The sequence below is a fragment of the Onychomys torridus genome, chromosome 6 (genome assembly GCF_903995425.1).
Source record: "Onychomys torridus chromosome 6, mOncTor1.1, whole genome shotgun sequence".
In the NCBI taxonomy this organism is placed as follows: domain Eukaryota; kingdom Metazoa; phylum Chordata; class Mammalia; order Rodentia; family Cricetidae; genus Onychomys; species Onychomys torridus.
The window spans coordinates 86,900,925-86,923,017 of NC_050448.1; positions in this window are offsets into that span (position 1 = coordinate 86,900,925).

A 22,093-nucleotide genomic window follows, 5' to 3' on the forward strand; every position below is an offset into this window, starting at 1 on the left:
GAAAGTGAAATTAGACCCTCTAAGGCGGGTGCTATTTCAGCGGTTGAGGGCAGAGATGTAGTCTGTGGTAGAGACGTCACCTTGGATTTGGGCACACATGGTTTTCTTTTTTGTCTTGTATTTTCTTAAAACTACAATCCAAAAATATTCCTGAACTCTTTTACTTAAAAAGTACAAGCAGAAGCTAAGTAAAAGCATTAATTTAATTCACTCTTCACAATATGTTGTTTGTGAGCCTGCGGTCATTTTGCTCTGTTCTTCCTCTCCCACAGTTCCACCATGCTAGTGATTATGTAAACGAAACTTTTCCCACTGTGTTTCTGTAACATCCAAATCAAAGTGCTAAAATCCAGAGTTTCCCAGTAACATAATTAGTATGATTAATGAGAAAAGCTTATGTTTTCCTTCTAACTGTGTAGTAACTTAGCTAATTGTCTTTAGGGAAAAGCTCCAGCCAAGTATTGTTTTCTGCAAATGTTATAAGCACTTTCTAACTATCCAAGGACACTGCCTAGTTAGCTTTGCCATTCTTGGGTATGAACCTACAGCAATGCACACTCATTTCTTGCTCTTACATCCCTCTGTTCATGCCAACAATCCTCTGTGCTAGCAATTCCCTTCTGAAGTAACATCTGACTCCCCTTCAGCATTTATTTCATTTTCTCTTCATTATATAATACTGATAATTACTCTTTTATGACATATATGTTAGTGTTAGATACAATTGGTTACAGACAAGTAACAAATATAGACATATATAAATAACTTCTGCATTCACTTGTGTGTGTGTGTGTGTGTGTGTGTGTGTGTGTGTGCATGTGTGGTGCATGCATATGAGTACATGGATGAATATGCTTCTGTGAATGCATGCAGAGAACACAGCAGTGAGTCGGATATATTCTATTGATCTCTGCTTTGTGGCCTTAAGACAGGGTGTCTCTTTAAACTGGAAGCCTGTCCTTTGGACTAGGCTGACAGGCAGTCAAGCTCTTAGAATCTGCATGTCTATGCAAATGTTGAGACTATGGTAAGTCAGCCATAACAGGATTTTAAATGGATTCTGGGCATCTGAACTCATGCCCTCGTGCTGGCAGAGAAAACAATGCTATCTATGGTACAATAATCATCTTAGCTCCATATCAGTTCATTGTAAGTGTCTTTCAAAGTATAAGACACATCCCACATTACTGAAAACTCTCCAGAGTGAAAACATCTCTGTATCTACTATTCAGAAAAAGGAAGGTCATGGTGGGTCCCTGTGTGCTTCTTCTGTTCTTCCTCCCAGGAACAGCCCTCTGGATCCTGTCACCAAAGATGAGGTTTTGTCATTCTACGTTTGTTTGCTCAATTTGCATTGCCAGTGCAAATATTGCTAGTAGTATATTTGGTAACATTATTTTAAAATCCCATTAATTTATTTTATTTACTCATTGTGTGTGTGTGTGTGTGTGTGTGTGTGTGTGTGTGTGTGTGTACATGTGTGTGTGTGTGTGTGTGTGCATATGTGCCATGGTGCACATATGGTAGAACAGTTGATTCTCTCCTTCCATTTTGTGTGTTCAGGGAAAGGATCTCGGATTTTCAACCTGGACAGAGGGGTTTTCAGTCACTGAACCAATTCACAACCATTAACATTGTTTTCTAACATCCTATGTTAGGAGTACAGTGCAATTTATTTGTTCATTTACTGTTGCGAATTTGATTTTACTTACTTACTCTCTTAACTAGTTTGAGGCAATGAGAAAAATTGCACTTTGCAGATTTAGACACAGGTTCTTAGGAATTTATATGTACTTTCTGTTCAGTCAATTGTTCCTCTCTTGGAATATAGAATTGCCGACAAGAAATCAAAATACGGTTTCAAACTTCCAATACAGTGTATTTTATACAAATATCTATATTTTGGAAAAAAAATAAAGGACACCTTTGAAGTTAATCAACGTTTCAATCTTTAACACTGGGATTTTTGTATCTAGCTTATGTCCCAGAAATAAACATAGCCATTGGTATATATTAAGAGTTTACAGATAGTGTTAGTTTGCAGCCCCATTTATTAATTGTTGTTCTCATTGCCTGTGCTCTCAAAGTTCTGTTCAGAAAGTACTTTCCCATGCCAATGAGTTCACTTTCTCTTCCATCAGCTTCAATCTTTCTGGCCTTATGCTGAAGTATTTGACCCATTTGGAGTTGACTTTAGTGTAGGGTAAAAAATATGGATCTTTTCCAATCTAATGTAGCCATCTTGGTTGACCATGCAGTGTGTATTTCTGGCTTTTGTGTAAAAAAATAAGGTGTCCATAGGTGTGTGGACTTCTGTCTGGGTATTTAATTTGATTCCACTGATCAGTGTGTCTATTTTCATGCCAATACCATGCTGCTCTTATTATAGGAGAAAAGGAACAACAGGTAGTGGAATGGAACTAAATCCTGTGTTCAAAGAGACAGATAGATTAAGAAATGGATTTAAAGGAATGATGACCTCTGGGAAAGATTCTACCCAGCCAAGTTTCTAATTTCTGAAAAGGAATTACAGAGAAGCTTAGAGCCTGGTGTAGTGGCACATGCCTTTAATCCCAGAACTCAGAAGGCAGAGGCTGGTGGATCTCTGAGTTTGAGGCCACCCTGGACTACAGAGCAAGTCCCAGAACAGCCAAGCTTAGGCAGTGAAGAAAACCGTCAATAACAAAAAGCTTTCCAAATGAGGGGGCCATATTCCAGTCCCAGCAAGCAGCAGAGCTTGGCAGCTTCGGCCAGTGGCTCTGGCTTTAGAGTCAAGGACAGCAGAAGGTGGTTATGAAATCTTCTTCTGCAACTAAGGGAAGCCACTGAGGCCAGGGTTGTGTCAGGGGTGTTCCTAAATGGAGCCTCAGAGATACCATTGTATGAAGCAGTGAAGGAGAACTTTAAATTGCCCTGGAGACCCCATAATGCTAGAGATACCAGAGTTCTAGGAAAACTGCTAACAGGAAATAAAAACAATCCAAGAGAAAGAAGTGTGTTGCCATCAACAAAGCTGAAAGGAGTTGGAGGTCTGAAGAGTGCTTTGACATCAGGCACAGAGATGCAGAGTTTGGAGTTTGCCCAGGTGGCTTTAGGTTTCGCTTTGGTCCAGTATTCTCTCACTATTCTCCCTTCCCTATGTTTGGAATAGTAATGTATATCCCCTAGCATTATGTGGTAGAAGTATGTGATCTGATTCATTATTTTGATTTCATAGGTGATTATAGTTAAGATATTACATGAATCGCAGAAGAGACTTTGAACTTAGGACTTTAAAACATTGTTGAGACTGTGATGGACTATGAGGACTTTTGAAGTTGGACTAAATGCATTTTGCATTATGATATGGTTACAAACATATGGGGGCTGGGGAGTGGAATGTGGTAGTTTGAATGTAATTGACCCCCTATAAGCTCGGAAGGAGTGGCACTATTAGGAGGTGAGACCTTGTTTAAGTAGGTGTGTGTTGGAGGAAATGTGTCACTGTGGGGGCAAGCTTTGAGATCTCCTATGCTTAAGCCATGCTTAGTTCAGTTCACTTCTTGTTGCCTTCCAATCAAGACGTAGGACCCTCAGCTCCTTCTCTAGCATCATGTATGCCTGCAAATCACCATGTCCTGCCATCTTGATAATGGACTAAATCTCTGAACTGTAAGCCACTTTGATTAAATGTTTTCCTTTATAAGAGTTGCTGTGGTTACAGTGTCTGTTCACAGCAATAGAACCCTATCTAAGATACCTGAATATATAATTTGAGCTATTGTGGAAAGTATTGAGTCTCTGAGCTCTTTCTGGGTATGTTTATCATTTGTACATAGGAAGGCTACTCATTTTTCTGTGTTCATTACATTTGTATCCTATTAATTTTGGTGAAAGATTTTATCTGCTGCAGAAGTTTCCTGGCTAAGTTTTTAGGGTCATTTATGTAAATAATTGTATCATCTATAAATACAGATACTTTAATTTCTTCCTTTCCCATTTATATCCCCTTGATATCCTTCAGTTCTCTTATCATCACTCCAGCTAAGACATCAAATACCATATTGAATAGACAGAAATAGAATGAATAGTCTTGTCTTGTTTCTGATTTTAGTGTAAATGCTTTGAGTTTATAAACATTTAGATTGATGCTGGCTGTGGGCATGCTGTAAATCACCTTTATTATGTTGGTATACACTAATTGTCTTCAGGACTTTTATCACAAAGGGGTGTTTGAATTTGAAATTATATAGAAAATTTCCCTTTTACCTTGATCTTCATAATGCTGTCTGCTTAACATCTGTAAGCACTGTAGTGCTACCATGTACTCCAAGTAGATCTTATAAATGTGACTCAGCACTCGAAAGCTAATCATCTAACTGCAACTTAAATTCAAATGCAAAGTAAATAAAAGAAATCAAGTGTTGATTAAATTATTTGAATACCTTTTCCAGACCAGAGTACCAGCAGATATAATTTGGCACCTTAGAGAGTGGTATTCCATTCTGAGTTCACTGACTAATTGCTTGTTTTATCCAATTTGATATTTTATTGGTCTCTTAAAACATGTTTTCTATGCATTGCAATAGACATCAAAAGATGTCTAAGGAAGAGTTGGGATCCAACCATGCTGAGCTTTCTGCATTTAAATAACAAATATTCAAAAGTATAGGTAAAATTTTGTACTGATGAATATCCACTAAATGGGGCTATTGTGTTTTAAAAGAAACAATTATGTTTAATTCAAAAACATGATCAAGATGCAGAAAACAGTAACAAAAATAAATTAGAATGCATAGCACCACAATTAAAGGTTCACTGGTAGAAAAAATAATTATCTCTCATTCCTCAACTATTGAAGCAAACAAGAAAAGGAAAAATAAAGTGACATTAGTGGACTCTCCTTTGAAGATAAAGATGAATAGAAATGTCAGAGTCAAAGGCAAAGCAGGGAAGAATTCTAGTCTTTACAAAGACAATATAGACAAAGAGTGCTCCAGCAATTCCAAAGGTGCTGTATATATTAAATTACTTATTATACTGTTAAGAAGGACACAATGAGCTGGGCAGTGGTGGCACACACCTTTAATCCCAGCACTTGGGAGGCAGAGGCAGGAGGATCTCTATGAATTCAAGGCCAGCTTGGTCTACAGAGCGACATCCAGGCACCAAAACTGCACAGAGCAACCCTGTCTTGAAAAACCAAAAAAAAAAACCAAAAAAAAAAAAAAAAAAGAAAGAAAAAGAAATAGTAAAATCAGAGCAGTAAGCAGGATCAGTGTGTGATTCCTAAGTAAACAGAACAATGGAGTATTTAAAAGTATCTATTAAAGATAATGGATCTCAGATTCAGTTGATTATACAAATAAAATCATTAAATATTCAAACAAGTAAAAATTTACATATGAAAACAGGTAAAATATAGGTTAGGATCAAGAGTTTTTATTATATCTATTCAAATATAGTGTTTATATAAACATTATCTATCTATCTATCTATCTATCTATCTATCTATCTATTTAGTTAGTTAGTTTTTTTGAGACAGCGTTTCTCTGTGTAGCTTTGGAGCCTGTCCTGGAACTCTCTCTAGCCCAGGCTGGCCTCAAACTCACAGAGATCTGCCTACCTCTGCCTCCCGAGTGCTGGGATTAAAGATATGTGCCACCACAGCCTGGCTACAGAAACATTTTTCAGCTTGTTATAAAGTAATTTTCCATATCTGATTGTAGGAAAAATTTAAATTTAGGGAAGATTAAGCTCTCGGCTGTCTATCTTGACTTTATAAATGAAAAGTAAATAATAGAAGAAATGAGATAATCCAACGATTGAGCTAAAAACAGCAGACAAGTATAATACCTATTTTCAAAGTTCAATATTTTATTCGGAAGAATAGCCAGAGTAGGAATGTCTTCCTGTATATATTGATCAAAGTATTTGGGTAATAACCATTACTTTATTTTGTAAACATTGGCCTCAAAAATTGGACCATATTGTAGTTAATTCCCAGCTTGTGTTTTAGGGCTGTAAACCAGATTATTTAATTGATAAGAATGACATGAGCCATAGGTGTTAATTATGATGGAATCTTGCAACATTTAAACTCAGTGGCAGAGCAGTGACACATTTCAGAGTTGCCATGGAGGGAAATCCCTAGCACAAGGTCTATAGGCGTAAGTCATCTTGTATTTTATGTGTTCGTTCTGTCAGTTCTCTTTGAATATGAAAGGAAAAGGCTACACGAGACAGAGACTTCCAAGGTTGTATTTCTATTTGTGCAGAGTAATTACAAAAGTCCTCAGAGTGTTTTGAGGCAGCAACACAATAACCTGGGCAGTACGTTTTCTGCATCGAGTTCTTGAATCCACTTTGGAATGTTTGTCATGCTTTTTTACATCCAACTCAATGCATAATTTAAGTGTTGTCTATACCAGTTCCTATCATCATTTGGTTTTAACATCTACCTTGAGTATTTTCCTGGGAAAAATGCATTTGACACTGTCACAGAAGAAATTCTTCTTCAACCTGCCATTTCCCTACTGCTTTGTTTTAGGGTGTTAAAGGTGGTTTTCTATACAATTCATGCCAATCTACCTAAACCTAGTTGAACTGCAATAAAAAATGTAGGCTATAACCTTTAATAAATTATTTTAATGTAATAATATGCTTTTAGTCTTCACCTAGGAAGTGAGTTTGACAAGCTATTTGTCAAGGAGATTTCGAGACACCAGGCACTTAAATTATCTTCACTGCTTTTGTTGTTACGTTCCCTGTAGTCAAAGTAGATCAGATTTACTAATGTTCTTTCTGATGCTTCAGTCCTTACCTGTCTCCTTTAGCACAGTTATATTTAAATTCACCGATACCACTTCTGAATATGTTTACATATTCATTTATTCTATTCACTATGTGATCCAGAGTAGATTCAGTCCTTTCTTTATACCCCTTTCCATTAAAATACACATCAGTATGCTTGGTCAGTAAACTGTTTTTTAAAAGGAGAAACAGACTCCATATAATATAATAGGACACAGTGAACTTAAACCAAAGACAAGTAATTACTTCCTGAGAATGAATGAAACCAGTGAATACATATAGCAAACATAAGAACTGGAAAGTTGTGCTTGGTATTGTTTGTTTGTGTGTGTGTATGGGGGGAATATTTATCATTTTCATAATAAAGAAAGTCATATAGGTATCAGGGGAACAGAGAGTACAGGGAATAGCTGGTGGCTAAGAACATCCAACAGCAGACACCTGTGGTTTGTGTCCAATGGGTCATCTGATACCCTGTAAACTATGAAGTCTCACATAGACTTTGACCCTAATCTTATATCACAATTGTTTCTGAAGTCAGTTTTCTGAACTTTATTTGTGGAAGAAACTCTTGGATTAGGTAGCTTGTCTCATATCATTCCTTCGTGTGTGTGTGTGTGTGTGTGTGTGTGTGTGTGTGTGTGTGTGTGTGTGTGTGTTTCTTATATTGCTCAAATAGACCTTGCTTTTTAGCAGATCTTATACCAAATAACTCCTATGTACTGATAAATTGGTGGTAGAAAGGGTGCTATGTCATGCATGCACTTTCATTATAGATGCTGTCTATACTCCTTGGATTATGTTCTCTAATAATTTTGTATAGTTTATGTTAAAATGTGAGTGGCTATTGAACTATGCCATAGTATTCTAAGAGCTGTATGTTTAAACAAGTCTACAGAAGATTCTCACAAATTGTCTGTGAAAGCTAGCCTTATGTCAACTTGACACAAACTACAGGTATCTTAAAGAAGGGAATCTTAGCCTGGTGGTGGTGGTGCACGCCTTTAATCCCAGCACTCAGGAGGCTAAGGCAGAGGCAGGTAGATCTCTGTGTGTTTGAGGCCAGCCTGGGCTACAGAGTGAGTTCCAGGACAGGCTCCAAAGCTACACAGAGAAACCCTGTCTTGAAAAACAAAACAAAACAAGACCAAAAAAAAAAAGGAAGGGAATCTTAATTGAGAAAATGCCTCCATAAGATCTGACTATAAGACATTTTCTTAATCAGTGATCAAAGTGAGAGAGTCCAGCCCTTTACATCAGTCCCTTCCTCCAGTTTCCTGCCCTATTTGAGTTTGAGTCCTGATTTCCTTTGTTGATGAACAATGATATAGAAGTGTAATCCAAATAAGTGCTTTCCTCTCCAACTTGTGTTTTGGTCATAGTGTTTCCTCATAAGCAATAGTAACCTTAAATAAGACACTGTCTTTCATTAGTAGGATTTTACACAAAGATGCATGTACTAATAGTCCCAACTTTAGAGATAGACAGTGGAGGCACACAAATCCTCAGAGTGTACTTGCTAGCTAGCCTAGATGAAATGATTAAGAAGCCTTGTCTCAAGGCAATAAGAAAGCATGTGAAGAAATGTTGTTGTGAAGAAACACCATGACCATGGCAACTCATTATAGAAAACATTTATGTGGGGGTTTGTTTACAATTTCAGAGGTTTAGTCCATTCATTTCATGTTAGTAAGTATGGAGGCATGCAGGAAAGTGCTGGAGCAGTAGCTAAGAGACACATTTTGATCCATAGAAACCTCAAAGACCACCCTCAGTAACACATTTCTTTTAAGAAGGCCACACCAATTCATACAACACCATACATCCTAATCCTTCTAAATATTCTCAGAAAGGACACTCCTTGATAAATAAGCATTCTGTTTTATCAGCACCTTAATGCTTGTCATCGAAACTCCAGAAGTACATGAGAATAAATGTGTGTTGTTTCAAGCCTCCTGCAATTATAGACTATTGTATTTGGTGGTCAGAAATTGTTAATAGTCACAAGAAATTGAATAAGCACAAGAGGGAAGAGTCAAGAGTGCCTTGAAAGACACAGGTGAAAGGGATGCTTGTTGAAGCTGTTCTTGGAGGCACAGAGGAAGAGGCAAGGAGGGCAGAGATAATCTGTACCATCTTAGAGAATGTTTGAGGAGCCACACATGCTCAGGGATACATTAACAATAATGATTCCAGAAGGAAGTCAGATCATGTTGTTGGAACTGGTTGGAAAAGAGTTCTTGCTGTTCAAGGCTAGTGGACATAGCTGAATTATGTCCTACAGCTGAACACAAAGAAACATCTATAAAGAACTCAAATTTCTAACTAAAGTACTTAGGGATAATCTGCTGGGGATGAAGCTTGATTTTCTTCTTGGTACAAACAATAAGGGAAGACACACATTTTTATGCAAATGGAGCCATGATTTGATTAGGGGAATTCTCAGGCTAAAAGGTTATAAAAATCCCTACAGCAAGGAGCTCTCAGGAAACTTTGCTCTGGAGATGAAGAGAACATTTGCCAGGATAATCTTCCATAGATACAAAAGTAAAAGTGTTTGGTCACCACAGTTCTCTTTTTGAAGAGATTATTAATGTGAATCATGAGCCCTCTCAAACAGCTTGGTAGAAAGAATAGACATGTCTATGGAGAAGCCTTTTATTTCATGGAGAGAATCCCTGCGACAAACAGGAAAGACCCAGAGGGCCTTAAAAATATTAAATCAGCAGAAGTACTGTCAGCTTAGAACAAAAACAGCAGAGAAAGGAGAGGTGTGAATGAATGCCTTCTGATGTCCCACATTCCAAAGAAATAAACAGGATCATAAAATGACAGGTACAAATGTGTGCTTCCTGATACACACACACACACACACACACACACACACACACACACACACACACACACACATACACACACACACACATACACACACACACACACACACACACACACACACACACACACACACACACACGGTAGGATTGTGACCCTAGAGCATAGTGTCCTGAACTCAGAAGTCAGAACTCCAGGTCAGAGTTCACTCTAGGCCTTGAGACTGCTTGGAGATGGTCCCCTTGGATTTTCAAACTGTTTCATTGTTGTTTGGGGAGTAAATAGCTTGTTTTCTAGTTTCAGAAATCCACAGATGGAGAATCTGTCCCAGGGTTTACTAAATGAAGAATCTTACCCACATAAAATTCAAACTCAAATGATCAAATTTAGGATTATTTAACTAATGTCTACCCTTGTAATGCCCACAGTTGAGGATCCCCACCTAAGAGACCACCACGGAGCCAAGTCCCCTGCAAACACAAAGAGGTTTACTCAGTAGGCAAGCTGGAGTGATCCAGACACTCTGGTGCTGTGGGTGGGGAGAAGGGACCCAGAGCCCCTGGGGTGAAAGATTCTTAAAGGGCAAAATGGCAAGCTGGGGTTTTCATGCCTTAGAGACTGGATTGATCAGGAGTTCCTGTATTGTATTGGTTCAGAGAAGCAGGGGGAATTCCACCCTGACAGTTGTGGTTTAGGGACTTTGGCAACAGATGTCTGTTTGATTGCTCATTGACAAGGCCGTTAGGGTGGCCACTGTCTGACTCTATCATTTGTAACTTGGTGGGTTTTCCTGGAACTAGTTCAAACGGTTATGTCCTGAGGTGGGGACTATCTTTTTCAAGATGTAATTTCTTTAGTTTCTTCTTCTCACCCTGAAATTATTGGAGTAAAAGCTGTGGTAGTTTGAAACTTCTTGTGCAGGGGGATGTGTTTTGTAGGTGGGAGAGGTATGAACATTTGAAGGCTCACAGCTGGTACACTTTGAAAGACTAAATATTCCAACTTTATGTTATTTTATTTTTCTAATATTTCAAAGATGTTTGACTACCTGAGACTCTGTTCCCGATGGGCAAGGCTAACTGATTACAAGGAGGCTCACTGTAAATGGGACTTAATAGAGGATTCCCACAGACTTATTACCTCTAGACTCTTCACTTAAGGAGTTCTTAGATTAGAGAGGAGGAAAGGAGAGAGCTGGTGGGTTGGTCCAGGAAAAGAGCTGATACAAAATGAACTTTGGGGAATGTGGGGTTTTTTGTTTGTTTGTTTGTTTGTTTGTCTTTCTTTTTTTTTTGTTTTGTTTTAGGAGAAGAAAACAGACTATGGGAGACTTGTTTGGTCCTTAAGGTTAGTGAGAGTTATGAAGGACAGGATATTATCTGTCAGAGTCAACATGACAAAGCCTTCCAGGGAAAGAGGGGCTTTCTTTTAAAACCTGGAGAAGTACTTCATTTCAAAGTAGACAGTTCAGAGTAAGGAAAAAGAGAGTGAGCTGTTAAAGACAGGATATGGTTTGGGGAGGTTTAGAGGACAACCTTCAGAGAAAGATTCTGAACTATGGGAAATCCCTGACTTTTATAAACTTCAGGATTCCACCTCAAGGTTTAACCTGGGATAGCCTACATGATTAAAAGCACAGAGGAGCCAGGTATAGAGTAAAAGTAGAAATTAGGATTTGTAAAAGCCACAGCCTAGAACAGCTTTAGTTCTCTTTCCCAGGGAGACATCTCCTGGGGCAGGGAAGGGAGGCATTCTTCAGGTTACTGGACCAGGCAACCAGGTACCTTAGACTGACCAGTGTGTTAAAGGGACCTATGACTTAAGAGGGAAAGTAACAGAATAAATCTGCAATGTGTTATGTTTTGCCTGCCATCTCTGATCAATAAAATATACTCCTAAATTGTGCGAGAATTGCCGGACTATTGCTTCAGGTTCATTCAGAGAATGTATTTACACTAAAGATTTTTGTAACTCTGTTTGAGTAACTTTTTCTATGACATTTTTACAAAGTGCATGGGGATATATTCCAGTCCTACAAATATGATAGTCACTACCAGATGCTTCTTTTCCTATGAATATTTTTATTTTTTTGCCATAGGCAAGCTTTTACCTTCTTCCTCTATGATACTTTGTATTCTCTGTGTCTCACCTTCAGAAATGGAGGCATCTCCTAACATCCATTAGACCACACCAGGCACTTAATCATGTAAACAGTGAAATCAGTGTCACTGCTAATCTGTCATCTAATGGCAAATTTCTTAGCTCCCTGTTCTTTGATGGCAATGATGAAAGGGAATGCATTTTTATTTTATCTATTCCACAGGGCGCGTTCCAGTTCTAGAATCCCAACATGTACTCCTTGTAATTATAATAATAATAAAACAATCATGTTTCTCCTTTTCCTTTCTTGATTGCAAATACATTAGCATCCTTTTGGAATACAAGTTCATTGTCACTCTAGTGTCTCTTTGGAATGCAGTGTGGAATGTAGAAAGGGGAAGGAGAAACAATTAGAATGATATACCAAGTAGTATTTTACCCGTGAAAAAGATACTAGTTTTTCCTTTTCGCCTTTGTTAAGGGTAATGTTGGAGATAATGGGTTATAGTGAAGCCATCTTCACTGTGTTTCATCAATTCTAAAAGGTGGGGATGTCACCTCTACTCCTCTCAATGATTGGTCTCTAAGTGACATGGCCTTTTGTGCCATGCAAAAGCAGCTAACTCCTGAGGCTTGAAAATGGCATTTAGTGAGAAGACAGAAAATGTGCTTATTGTTCATAATAACTTAAGATGACAGAGAGGATATGGAATTATTTAGGTTTCCTCTTTGTGGAGAAGTAAAGTGAGTTCTCGCATTCTCATATGGGTACATTAGTCCCCTTTCTATAGAATTCGTAAACAGTGGAAGTTTGTGGTTCGGAGACTTACCATTTGCCAGAGCAGCCAGGAAGAACTACTTCATTGTCTGCTACTCAGGCAAAATAAAGGCAGCCAGGCAAGAAAGCTTTAGCTCCAAATATGAGTTGCAAATTACCTAGTTTAAATAATTGGATAATCGACAAGATAATTGCAGCAGCTAGATTGATTTTTCTGTTAATATGTTAATCCTCCAATATTTAAAATGCAGTGATTATCATATTTATCATACTTGAGAGGCTCCATCTCAGACCTCTACTGAGATTTGCTGTTTCCATGGGACCTTTTCCAACTCTTTGAATTATTCTCTCCTTCATCTTGTTAGTGAGTTCTCACAATCTCACCTTCTTGTCCTTTCTAGCAGAAGTGGAAAACATCAGAGCTTATAACTACTGTGCTTATGTTGTGTGAATCTTTTCATGCCCAGGCCCCCCCAAACAAACAACACACATACACAAACAAACAAACAAACAATCTAAATTTGTATGCTGGAAGATGAAATTTTCCCAATCTCCAACACAACAGATTGATCCTTGCAATAACTTCAACTCATTCTTGGTTAATTTCTACTGTTTTATTTTAAATTTCAGTTCTGTTATCAATGTAGTGCAGGCAGTCATAGGTTTCCTGTTTATTATTTAGTACAAAGGTTACAAAAAAGAAAAACAGAGCAGCTGAGAAAATTGGGATGCAATCACTGCGGCCCCCTTATCTGCTCACACCTCTGCTTGCATCTGACCTCATTTTTGCAAAATCCTTAAAACTTAATGAAATTTCTTGATTGTTCATTGAAATATAGAGAAGATTATAATGTTAATTAGCCATTTTTTTAAAGGAAGAAGCCTATATCCCTTGGGAATTCTAATTTATTCTTTTGAGTAGATAATGCATAATTATGCAGGATTTCTTATAGGAGTTAATAAAGGGGTAGAACTGTGGTTTGGCCTGATGAGAAATCTCACAGCTGTGGCAGCCTGAACCCTCCTGGAGCCTTTCTAGCATGGCTGGTGAAATCCTATGTTCATTTCACCAATGACCCTCTTAGCTGCCTCCCTATCCTTGAAAAATTGGACAAACAAGTGAGATAAATTTTACAGATTTAAGCATAGTCTAAATTCATTTTATAATTATGAAAATTCCACGTCAAATCAACTTAAATCCTGGAGTTAACAGAAATCTAAGATATATATATATATATATATATATATATATATATATATATATACTTGTTCACACTCAAACTGAAGAATTTTATCTTTGCATATTTAGTGAACACAATCTTTTCCTATATGAAAATAACATTCTTGATTATGATATAAGGGAAAGAATGTAGATATTAGTTATTAACAATTTGGCTTTTATAGTCACACTGACACTATCGAGATTTAATTTATAATTCAGGATTATTATTTGTCTATAAGAGAGAAAATCAAAATAGTTGTATCTTATAGAAATCAAATGAGATAATCTGTGTAAAAATCTGGGTTTGTATTCTACCACAAAAGAATACTTGATACAATAGAAATATTTATTATACTTATGAACACAACTTATGGTACTATGTTGCCAATCTAAGTGCAGTATAAAATGTAGAATATTCTTAGCAAGTGAACTGGAATTAGATATCTTTTAGTTTGTTTTGTGAAAGTGCTGGTTCATGGAATATATATAAATGGAAATCTAATCAATGTCTGTAGTATAATAAAACTGTCTTCCAGTGCCTATAAAATAGGATTTAGTATAGATAAACTCAGCTTCAAGAAGTGTTCTTCTGTCTAACAATGTGCTGCAGTAGTAGACCACTTTGTAAAAGAGGGTGACATTCTTCCCAGTTGTTTTAGTAGTGGTGTTTCTGTTAGATTGGAGTTAAAACCTTCATGTAGAACTTATATACTTTGTTGAGGCGCCCATTTTTCTAGGTTTTAAAACACAGTCAAGTTTTCTTCATTCTTTGCAAAAATGGGGAGGGTGATTGATGTCTGTGACGACAATTAGTGTAAGTTTCCTATTGCTTGTGTTTCCCTTTCTGTGTGAACAGTGGGTGGATTAAGTTCCCTACTCAGAACTGCAGAATCTCTCTCGTCTCCTGCATCACCCTTCAGACTAAACCTCTGCTTTTTATACACCTATACTGCATTCTTGCTCATTAAGTCAACCTTTCATAGTCACAATTTCAAATTTCTGTGTGGCTGCTCTTTTCATCATGCAAATGTCAATGTTATCTAAGAGGGAGAGTCTGAACGCTCTAGGAAGGTTGCTTTATGTGATGTGTAAACTGCAAGAACAAGGAACAAAGCAAGACCAAAACTCTTTCTCAGCCAAATGTTCAAAGATATTTAATTGCCTGGTGAATTCCAGCCATTAACATAATATAATAAGATAATTAATTTGTCCTTTTTCAGCATCTGTCTTGCTTTTTAGTAAGACATGAAGTGATGACATCATTAATTCAGAAATAAGGCTATCTCCATGCTCTTAGAAGATGTGTCAAATAATACATACAATTTTCTGGGCTTCTAAGTTTAGCCTTGTGCATCTAAAATTCATTTCTTTCTATTATCTTCAAAGTTAACTTCTAGAAACAAAGTTGCTTCCACTATTCCTATACATAGGAACTTAAGATCAGTTTTTTTCTCAGCCTAAACTTTATTTCCATTCAATACTAATGAAAACTCTGAGCTTATTTATTTATTTTTCCTTTTACCTTACAGGAGTATGGATACTCACAAATCCTGAATACACTGGCAAACTTTCTGCTTTCCTGCATATTTGTAAGCATGTATTCAAGTGTATATTCTAGGTCTATTGTAAATATATATGGATTTTTATATATTTCTTTATATTCTGGCTTATAGTTAAATATTTTTTGACATCTTACTGGTCTCTCCTGAATTAATAGGTTAAACAAAATGTTTTCTTAGGACTTTATGCACTGTTTACTTAAAAACGGGTCTTTAACTTCCTGAAAGCTATGTTTTATAAATGATGTGGGAACTGTTGGTGGACATTATGTTTTGCTGCCTGGGCGTCCAGCCTCTAGCAGCTCAGGGTTTGAAAGGAATGCATGGAGTGGGCCCACTAAGATTTTTTTATCCAAGTGGGTAAGGGGAAAGACACTCACTCACCCTCTTGATGGTTTCCATCTTCTGCATTCTTCATCCTGTATTCTATATTCTCTTTTCTTATCTCTATCCAGAAACGTCCCTTCCATCTCTCTTGATATTTTCCTTCTAATTAACTTGATGTTTTCCTCCTAATTCTCTCATTCTTGATATTTCCCTCTAAAACTATCTTTATTTTTTCCTTTACAGCTTATATATCCCAGCAAAATATTTCAAGCAGAATAAAAATTACAATGTGGTTATATTCTGTTTTTCAAGTGAATGATTACAATGAATACAAGTTAAAAAAAAAAAAAACCCAGCATGTTATCCAGATCCTACATGACTAAACATTTTATGTACTACAGGTGAAAAACAAATTATCCCCAAGAACCCATGTACACTTATACCCAAGCAACTTGTTATAGATTAACATAGTGTAAGCAAGCAAGGTATTCTTCTTAGTTTTTTTTACTGGCAGGCTACATTTTTGTGGTTACAAAGAAAGTACCAATCACTTTATGACTTATCTTGAAAGGTAATTTTATAAGGAATATTAAAGGAATCACAAACCTAAACTTTTATACATGAAAAACAATTAGTCAGCTATACTTTAAATCTTTAGGGTCCTTGCTTCATCAATAGTTTCTTAAATCAGATGACTGAGGGCAGAAATGGGTACAAGGAATTATTCATCGTCTTTGATTACCAACCAATCCTTGCAAAGAAAGTCTGTCAGCTAGCAATAATTGGGCTACTTTGTTGTTGTTCCCTCACCTTAATGCTATTATCAAAATATCTGAATCTAATCTAAGATCATTCTAAGGCTTTTTCTTTTCCCAGCTACGATGCACACCAAAACCTGTGAACACATCTCCCAACATTAAGATTAAAAGAATTTAAGCTAGCTGGGCTACTGGGACTCAATTGTTTTTCTTAATCATTAACCTAAGCCACAGTTTATACAGCTTATCAAGAGAAACTCATGTGTTTAGCTGTGTGCTTTTTCCTGTTTTGTTTTTTATTCTCTGCAGTCTCTGCTTTATCAGAGGCAGGGGGAAACATTTTATCCTAACTTTACCTATATTAATTTTTCTTCTAAACTAACCTTTATGATAATTCCTTACTATATTTATTTAAAAACTCCCAACCTTCAAATTCCTATTTAAACTAAATCTATTATTGTATAAAATCATTGCTTCAGTTAAACAGTACAACTTAGGAGGAAATCATCTTCATAATAATCCTCAGGTACAAATGCCCAGTAGAATGGCATGTTTCCATGAGACAAACACACTACATTACAGGCAGTGGGGATCTCCTTACACCCATCGACACCATGCCAGATACCAGAGAAAAATGGCAGTGGTAAACATGTAAAGGCACAGCAGAAGCAAAAGACATTCTGGAATCTGTGGTCTTGGGGCCTTGCCAATCTGAGACTCATCCATCAGGGGTTTACCTCCAGGTAAGCTGACACCTTGAAGTCTATTGCCATCTGCTCCTCTGACATGGACATCAGCAATTATGATTTTAATATGATATGTTTTCTACATGTCGTTATTTGGGGGCTTAGTCTTTGGAAGGTGAAGCATTTGAGAGATTCTAAAATCTTGAGAAAGAATGGTTTACTTGGAGGGCATAGGTCACTGGGGCAGTGATGGAGGTATCTTATTCCTGGCCCTTATCACTGTCTTCCACTCCACTATGTCTGGAATATAGTTATCACATCCTCTGTGGCATATTTTTGATGGCATAATGCTTTGCACTAATAAGTGGGCCTAAGTTAACCATGGACTAAGCCCTCTTAAAAAAATGTGTTAAAATTCATCTTCCTCATTTAAATAAGTCAAGTATTTTTAGCACACTGTAGTAAAGCTAACTAACACAGTAGACTCACTGACTTGGTGATAGAGTAGATCCATACATTTTCTTTGGCTCCAAGAAGTTGTATGCTATGTGTAAGAGACATTCATAGTCTTTTTGTATACTCTCAAAGGCTAGAGTGGAATCTTGTTTGAGAACATCATAATGTGTTTGACAAATATCCACAGATTTTATGTGTCAAATAAGTAAGTAAATGAATGAATAAATGGGGGATAGAAGATTGATTTCAAGAAAGCTTTGAAAAACGGGGTGGTGGTCTGAGTGGGAGTGGCCCTGATTGCCTTGTATGTTTGAATTCATGGTCTCCAGTTGGTGGCTGTTTAGGGTCCATTAGGAAGTTGGCCTTGCTGGAGAAAACGTAACACTGGGGACAAGCTTCAAGGTTTCAAAGGACTCCCACAATATTGCATTGGCTCTCTTTGCCTCTTTCTTGTGAACCAAGATTTGTGTCACCATGTCTCTGCTCCACAATCACGGACTCTATGTAGGGTAAAAAGGCCCGCCAAAGAAACACATCCTGATCCTGAAATCAGAGCCAACAAAAACTCTTTGGCCTGCAAACCAGAGCCAGGGAATGAAACACACCCTGGCCCTGAAACCAGAGCCAAAGAAACACACTCTGCCCCTGACCAACTCAGTACAAAAAACAACCAGTCCCTGAGCACAAAATGAAGACAATCTCTGAGCTAGTCCAAGTTTAGGGATTGAAAGCAGATCAGTTCCCACCCTGAAAATCTCCACCCTGGGAAAAAATCCACCCCTAAGAAGCTCTATATAATCCCGTACCTATACAATTGAGAGCTGCCTTTTTCAAACTTGGCAGAGGCAGCCACTCTTCTGGATTGCTCCCTCCCACCAAAAATCTCTTGAGTGAGTTTTGGGGGAAAACCTTCTTTTGCCAGAGTATAATGAAGCAGGGAATTAACACTTGTCACCAGAGCAGGGGCAAACTGCTACCAGGGGTGGGGAGAACACCCCTTAGCAGAGAAGTAACAGTTGTCTCTGGGAAGAAATTCGTTTAGTACAGCAGAGCAGAGCTGAGCTATAAAGGCTCTCTTGGACAGGATCAGAATTGCTACATTCTTGCTTGGAAACTATCCCCCACCAGAACAGAGCTGTTGGTATGGTCTGGCTTCTGACAGCCAAGATACCTTTCCCTTCAGAGTTATAGGTATAGCCTGGTTTATGACAGCCAGGATACCTTTCTCTTCTGAGCTGTGACACTTATAGATATTGCTTGGTTTCTGATAGCCAGGATACTTTTCCCTTCAGAACGACAGCACTTACACTATAACCCTCTGAAATCATAGCCCAATTAAATGGTTTATTTTATAAATTGCCTTGGTCAGGTTGTTTTGTCAGAGCAATAGAAAAATAATTAAGACATCTTCTAGATAAGTCAAGGCCAGAAAGGAGAGGCATTGATTATTATACTGAGTGATTTGGATTCTAATAAGTGTGTCCCGGCTATGCAAAACAACAACACACAACCCAAAGCCTAAAAGTTCAAATCACAAATTTACTGTGTCTTCATTTGTCATGTACTCCTTCTGCAATTCAATTTTGTTTAAAATTTTGTAATAACTTGTCTGTTTCTGACTAAACAGTAAATTATAAGGAAGCATATATAAATGCATTAATTATTATCTTCAGTCTCATACAATAATCAAGGTTCCCAACTTTAACCAAAGCTTGTACATAGAATAATTTGGCTCTTGTGTTGGAAATTGACTGAATGAAAACAGCAGTGAAGGGTAAGGTTTTCAGCTCTCAGCTATTGCTCTGACCTCTTGGCTTTTAACTCTGCAATTGGCTCTGTGTTTCTTATTTAACAAGACAGTTACAGGTACATCTGGCACCCAATGTCTGTGGTACGAATTCTCTAAAAAGCCTCTTGCCTGTGGCCTTGTGAGCCCCAGCTCAGGCCCAAGCTACACTTGGCCGGTTGTGGTGACACCCTGGTTGCATTTACTGAAGAAGGCAGAGGCAGGAGGATCCCGAGTTTGAGGCCAACCTAGGAGAAGCTTCAGCCAGGGCCAAGCCACAAACAGTGGTGGAACTATGGAGGCAGTGACTGCTGCTCCGAGTTGCAGGTTTCTTCTCATCGTGTTGGTGACTGCAGTGATGCTGCTACCTGGGACAAAGGGTTTACCACTGCTTGTTCAGAGAAGAATTGCCAGGACCATCATGTCACAAGAAAGCATTGGCCAAGGTCAGTTTGGAAAAGTTTGGCAAGACAAATGGTGGAGAGAAATTGCTGTGAAGATTTTCTTTTCTAGGGAAGAACATTCATGGTTCTGAGTGACAGACATTTATCAGATTGATTGGTCCAAACCACAGAGGAGGGAAAAAAAAGTCTTCAGAGAACCATGACCATACTTAAGAGTGACTTTGAAATCTTCAAAAAGATGACAGGATCCCACATGGACTATGGTAAAGCCATTAAGCTGATTAACACCATGAAAAGATCGGCTTTGGACTACAAACTACTCAGGACAATTTTGAGATGGCTAGCTGAAATGATCCAGCCTGACAGACTACTTGAACAAGGATTTGAAACAAGCCCTGCACTTTCTCATTATGCAGCGGCTGGACAAATTTTACAGGACTTGACAATTAACCCAAAAATAGAGTTTTTGTTTAAAAAAGAAAAATGAGAATATAAATATGAGGTAGATCACTGAATCTACCCTGAGAAAAAAAAGATAAAGAAATAATAGGATAAATGGGTGGATCATTGAAGCTACACTAAAAAGAAAAAGGGAAAAATATAAAAATGACAAAAGGTAGATTACTGAAGTTATTTGAAAAGAAAAAATGAGAATATGGATATGATCAGATAAAAAGGTCAATTATTGGATCTACATTTAAAAAGGAACTACTTGTTTTAAATAGGATAAGTAATGAAAACTTTTTTGCCTGAGTTTATCAAATGTTACTGGAATGGAAATTGTTAATATATATAATGGAGTTTTTATCTGAATTTGTCAAATGTTAATGGACTAGACATTGTTAATGTAATTCTTGACTGTATATATTGTATATACTTATTAGACAGTTTTTCTTATATTAGTTATAACTTTTTTCCTTTTTTCTTTTTATTAAAGTAGAAAAGGGGAAATATAGTGATATTTTATTTGTACTGAAATATGATTTGTATATTAATAAAGTTGCCTTGGCGTCAGAGCAAGCCATAGCAGAAGCTGGGCAGTGGTGGGAGGCAGAGCTAGGCAGATCTCTGTGTGTTCAAGGATACAGCCAGCATGGCGACACACACCTTTAATCTCAATACCAGCCGTAGAAGACCTGGAGGTCTGTACAGACAGGCAGTGATGAGGAGGTCATGTGGTTGTGTTTACAACCAATAAGAAGGCAGAACAGAAAGTCTATAAAAAAGAGAAAAACACAAGAAGTAGGTCTCTTGCAGAGAGGAAAGACAGAGCAGCAGTGAAGGATAAGGTTTTCAGCTCTCAGCTATTGCTCTGACCTCTTGGCTTTTAACTCTGCAATTGGCTCTGTGTTTCTTATTTAACAAGACTGTTACATCTACAGTGATGTGTGTTATTAATTTGGTAGTTTAATGGCATGGTACTTGAAACCCATGCCGTGATTTCTTTCCCCTGTGTTTCATGGTTTTTCTTAAGTCTGACTTCACTATTTTTTTTTCCTAAATGGTCAAGGGATCTTTCAGCTTGCTAGATGCTCAAAACTACTCTTCTCGCCTAAGGCATTTTTGGAATTACTTTAAGGATCTATCTCTGCCATCACAGGAATTATCTTACCTGCATATCCTATAACACAGTAAGATCCATGAACTGATATCCTTAGAACAATTCTTCCAGCAGCACATCAACTGAGCCTGATGGTCAGAGATTGGAATCCAGATTTACTTTGGCAGGTCTCTAGCCTTCTAAACAGATGTTGTTGGCCACCCACTTGTTTGACTTAAAATGTCTCTGACTATTAGGTAAATTCTTTTGGAATGGACAAATAGACTTCTATATTTGAGCAATCCAAAGCCTCAGAATTCCATTGAACCTGTATCAGAGACTTCTATTCTTTGTTGTAACCAGTCTAGCCAATGTTCCCACCACATATTCTCAAAAAAGTCCTATTTATGATTTTATTTGCTTTTTTATTATTAAAACTCCATAAAAGTGTTTCCTCATTGGAACATAGTATTTAGAGCAACATAAGGCTATGGACACTCATATTTGGTTCCAGAATAAACTGCCTCTTATTCTCTTCGAAGCAGGAGCTATGGTGTTTCTCTCGTACTTTGAAAATTTGCTTTATACTATTGTACTTTGAAAATTTAATACCAACAAAGTATAATAAAGTTACACAATAAATTCTTGAATTTGTTTACTGACATTATTGTTCCTTTTTTCAAGTTTTGAAATATTTGCAACATATGATAGCAGCCACAAAAGAGAAATAGTTTTCTGTCTGAAAAAAAAGCAATTTCCTGTTTCAGATAGTGTTAACTAGCTTAGTAGTGATTCCACTTAACAATGACAACAAAATCCAGATATGAAAACTCTTTGAAGGATTCTAGAC